Consider the following 5,753-nt stretch of genomic DNA (forward strand, 5'->3'; position numbering starts at 1 on the left):
GGAAAGTTCTGAACAAAACAATGTATAATGGTCCTTTGATTTCTCCAGTGTTTTCGATTTTGGAAAATTTAGTGTACAGTCAATCAAGGCAAAAATATTTTATATTTATGGGTTTTATTCAAGTATACATGAATGTCCAGCAGGTCATTTGAAAGCCATGCAATATCTGCAACAAGAGTTCATTTGCTGGCAGAAGCCTTGTTTCTCAGACCTGTATATAGCTAATGCCATTAAATCTCATTCCCCACCATTGCAACAGCCAAATGTGTCCCATGAATTTCCAAATGCCCCCAGAGAGTGGGCCTCTTCTGTTGAAAACCACAATTTTAGATTTTAGTGGACCTTTTCATAACTGAAAACCATCAAACAAGTTATGAGATCTGTCCAGGATTTCATCAGGGCTGAGGAAGAAATTGACAGAGGAGTAGTAGTAAGAAATAATAAAATTGCTTCTTGCTTGCACCCTGTAGAGTTTAGTAGGTTTTAACAAACTATTAACAATGTATTAACAAAGATACTAGCAACACTGGTCAGTAAACAGCAAGTAAAAGGACTTTCAGGTAGAAATAAACTCACTATATTTAAGGAATAGTAAGATGGCTAGAATGACTAGAGTATAATGCCAGTATAGAAAGTAAGAGAGTGAAAAGATATGAGGTCAAAGAGCAACTAGATTATGTAAGGCCTTGGACAAGAGTTTAAATTTTCTTTGAAATACAATGGGAGACAGAGCTGCGACATGAACTGATTTGTGTTTATAAAAAAGCATAAAAGTTATACTGATCGGAAGATTGTGGATTGTAAGGAAGTAAGAATGGTTGCAGGGGAATATTTAAGAGGCTATTTCATTCTTCTAGGCAAGAGCGGGGGCTGGGGTGGTAGCAATCAAAAACTAAAACACGGCTAGGAGGTCAAGGTGATTGTACCTCCTGATGAACGGGTGTGGATGGGAAAAGGAGGGAAGCCATAATGACTTTGACGGACTAGAAGAATGATGAAGCCCTTGACTGGGATAGGAAAACACTTGAGAATATAATCTGATAAACCATTAAAAAGACAACTGTTTTCCCCTTTTATTAAAATATGTCTTTTTAGGAGGAAGACAAACGTGTCATGTACACAGATGAGGACTTCCAATTAGAAAATAGCCATCTCAGGACCAAGCATGGTGGCTCACGCCTGTAATCCCAGCACTTTGGGAGGTGGAGGTGGGTGGGTCACAAGGTCAGGAGTTCGAGACCATCCTGGCCAACATGGCAAAATCCCATCTCTACTAAAAATGCAAAAAAACAGCCAGGCGTGGTGGCACATGCCTGTAATCCCAGCTACTTGGGAAGTTGAGGCATGAGAATGGCTTAAAGATGGGAGGTGGAGGTTGCAGTGAGCCAAGATCGTGCCACTGCACTTCAACCTGGGTGACAGTGAGAGACTCTGTCTCAAAAAAAAAAAAAAAAAGAAAATAGACATCTCAGAATCTTCACCATCACTGTCATTAATACCTTTAAGCATAAACTGGGCTAAATCTACCTTTAAGCAATTTCCATCTGATTCAAATCTAAATTTTGCCTCTCCCTTGTTCTTAAACCAGGATTTCAACATAATTCCTTCATCTGTAAAACTTTCATAAGAATAACCAATTTCACAAGATAATATGAGAATTAATTATTGAATGATTACATAAGTCTCAGCAAATATTAAAACTGATATTTCAAGGGCTGCTATTAAAATGGAAAAGTGCTTTTTTTGCTATCTCTGGATTCAGCAGGAGAAAAATTAACAATCATATGCTCATTCTCATTAAATCTGGGGAACAATTATGGAACTCTATGTGCCAGACACAGGTGTTGGGGGGAATTGTGCGTGGGTGGGCATAACGATGAGCCAGATGGGCATGGCTGCTCTCCCAAATAAGCCCCCAAGTTGTTGTCCATACACGGAAACAAAAACTGAAAGCAACCTGAATTAGTACTGAATTTAGACTAACTGAGGTGAACAAAAGTGTCAAAGTATTATATCTGTCCAAATTGTTGCAGCTCCTTCAAGGTGCCATTTTATTTTCTGGCAGAGGCCAGATATCTTTTTTTTTTTTTTTAAGTTTCCTGAGGCTCCCAGTTTCCAATGTGTATGTGCCCCTTTTGGGCACTGCTAGAATGAACACACACATTAGTTCAGGCTCTGTGGGACAAAGTTGAATAAGGGAAAGAAAGGCCCAGATCACAAGATAAGGTTACATTTGGTCTGATGGCAAAGGAAGGGGTACAGCATGAGGGCAGTTGGGATTCAGTGTTGGGAAAGGAGGTAATGATGGGTGAGAGAAGCAAGCAGATGAGGGTACCAGAAATCATTTCGTCTATTACACTATTTTTCCTAGGGCTGGCTGATAGGGGAGCTGGCAGTGGAGTGGTTAACTTGGGGGAAACAGGATTTTATTCAGTCTCTCTAAGGTGCTAGAGCAGTGAGAAGGTTTTCTCCTCTATTCCTCTTTCCCATTGCTTCACTAGTCACCCTTTCTGCCCTTTGCCTACTTTTCTCAGTGGTGAAGCTGGAGGAATCAAACATAACCAAGAGAAAGCACCCACCGGTGGTACTCACTGATTAAAATCTTTCCTAGTGAGCCATTTGGCCTTCACACCTCACCTCCTCACCCAGGGATTTGGAGCCTCAGGAAATCCTTTGATAAACAGACTTCCTTTTGTCTAAATGAAAGCAACAAGGAGACAAAACCAAGACCTTAGAGGGAGTTGCAATCTATTCTTAACCTCTTTTGCAAGACTGCAAGACAGCTTGCTTGGGCTGAGAAAATAAGTAGCGTCTGTTCTGAGCTGTTACTCAGTATTAGGTTGGGTTGAAGAAGTGCTCATGTGGAAAGGGGGAGTAAATTAACTACACAAGTAAGTTTTCCCTTAATGTTTCTCAATTGCTTCTTCAATTTTTGGAAAAATTAACAGCCTACTGGACCTGTGCAAATTGTTGGTGGTCACGCTATGGCTGACAGAGATTATTACAAATAAAGTGCTTGCCTCTGGTCGAAGTTCACACCAGGCTTGCACATTCTTGCAGAATATTTGGCTATAGCAGGCCCCTTCACTCTGAAGACCAAATGTATCTTTTGTACATCCATGGGAGCATGCATGAATTTGCTTAATGAGGCCTGGGGCTCTCAGTGTTATCTGGGCATAGAGCTTAATCAGCTGCACACAATTAGGCACACAGCATGTGCTCAAGAAGTGTTGGGGTGGGGACTCCAGTGTTATTTATTTGCCTTATTCCATTGTCCCTATACTCCCCTGCCCACACACACATACACATTCCCTGATACATCTTCCCCCCTCCTCATTCTTACAGCTGTTTATTGGCCCATGCCTGCACTCCCTCGGGCTCTCTTAGACTATCTCAATACCATCCCAGTTGATCTTGCTGCCTCTGGTTTCTCCTCAGAAGAGCCCTGTCACTGGTCACTGGATGTTCACTGTAAACCAGGCATTAGGCCAAGTACTTCACATGTATTATCTCATTAACTTCAAAACAACCCTGTGAAGATACCCAATTTACAGATGTGAAAGCCAAGGCCCAGGGAGCTTATGCAAAATGCCCTAGGAAACAGAGATAGTTGAGGTGGAATCAGCATTGCACTCAACACTGCCTGATCCCCAATCCCGAGATTGGAACCATCACAAGTTCTCTAATTCACCTTTCACACTGATCTTTGTAGTATGATCTTTGTAAAGCACACTTAGTACCATATTATTCACCTCCTTAAAGCCTTCAATCATCCACCCCAGTACCATGCCCGTAAATCAAATTAAACCATTTGCCTCAGATACTCAGACTGTTTCCATGAAATTGTTGTAACTTCCCAACTTTGTTTGGCTCTAGTTTCTTATTCCATTTCAGCTCTGCCTAGGTCCCAACCTGTGGGATGTTTCTCTTCTATTTCTTCTGTCTCCTGTCTGCTTGGATTTGCAATTAAGCTCAGCTTTTCCAGATTTGACTCTTGTAGTCCTCTAAGTACTCATGTGTCTCCCTTTTCTGCTCTTGGTTTCTTTAAGCAAATGGCCCCTCATATGACTCCTTGGGCTTCCGGGATCTCATCCTGACATTTGTTCCATCAATGTTCCCATCTGCCCACATGCCAAAATTTAGCTGCATGGATTGATGGAGTCTTTAACACTCTGACTCCAAATGAGTTTTCCAGCCTCACTTTCTGCTTCTTCCTTAGGGTATATAAGCCTTTATAAATGATTTTTTAAAAACATTCAGTAAATTATCAGCTATTATATCTTTAAATATTGTGTCTATACTGTTATTTCTCTTTTCTTCTTCTGAGACTTCAATTAAATGTAAACAAATATTATTACGGAGTTCTCTATGTCATTTATTCTCTCTTCTGTATTTTCTATCCTTTTTTTCTCTCCATATTTCAATTTGAATATTTTCTGATTTACCTTCTAGTTCACTAAATCTCCCTTCATCTGGAATGCTTATACATGGCTGGTGAGAATGTAAATTAGTACAACCTCTATGGAAAACAGTTTGGAGATTTCTTCTATAACTAAAAGTAGATCTACTATTTGATCCAGCAATCCCACTACTGGGTATCTACCCCCCCAAAAAAGAAGTCACTATATCAAAAAAGACACCACAAAAAAGACATCACTGCATGTTTATTGCAGTACAATTCACAATTGTGGACATTGTATTTGCAAAACTGTTGTAAGAAGTAATTTGAAGTCGAAATGAATGTTATTGTCCTCCAGAGAGGATTTATGCTTGATTCCATCAAGTGCTTGTTGGCACTAGCAATAGGGAATAGCTTCAATTCAAGTCTAGTGATTGGGGTAATGATTCAAAGCTGAGCTAAAGTCTGAAAAATGAATATCTTCTTTAGGTCCCCTTTAGGGACCCTAAAGGAGACTCCAGTCCCTGTCTACCCAGCCCTGCGAAGCTGCTAATAATGTTATTCAATGTCTCAACTACTTAGTCTTCTCCTGAAATGAGAAAACACCCCAAGAGAAAACAAGGTCCCAGTGACGGTCTTACTTTCTGGAACCTCTGCTTTCACCCCATCTTGGCACTGTAATTTTTCACTTTTTTTTTAGTTTTCTGATGCCTTTATGAAGATGGTTTTTATATTTTGTCCAGCTTTGTTAATTGTCATGAATGGGAGGGTTGGTTTGACTTTTCTAGTCCCTGATTATCTGAACTGCAGTGAAATCATATCATTTTAAAAACTGCTGGCTTTCATTATAGAGAATTTCACAGATGTCTCACCCTCCAAAAATCTACAGTGCAAACTGGAAATTGCTGACAACTTTGTCATGTAAACGATACAATTCAGCCCATCTTGAAACAATATAAACAAATAAATTTACACATAAGCAAACTAGTTACAGTGCACCAAGATTTCCACTAACCCTCATTTTGCTCATAGCACAGGCTTCCTTATTCCCTAGTTATATTAACCTTATCTTACAGCTTTGTTTAATGAAGCATTATAGTATTTTGCCATGTTGGTTACTAGTAACCCACTGCCCACAATATTTAAACCTCAGGATCCAGTTTACAAAATGTAAACACAAGGAGGGGAGGTGGATATACAGCAAATTGAGATTTTGTCAGTGGTCACTGGTCCCAAATGGAGTGTAGGTCATTCTGTTTCTAGGGATTCTTAGGCTATGAAGATATTGGTAGAATGTGGAAGATGTACAACAATTAATCTTCTTTAAAAGTACATTTAAATCTGAGTTAGCAAA

This window comes from Macaca fascicularis, chromosome X, assembly GCF_037993035.2.
Source record: "Macaca fascicularis isolate 582-1 chromosome X, T2T-MFA8v1.1".
NCBI lineage: Eukaryota > Metazoa > Chordata > Mammalia > Primates > Cercopithecidae > Macaca > Macaca fascicularis.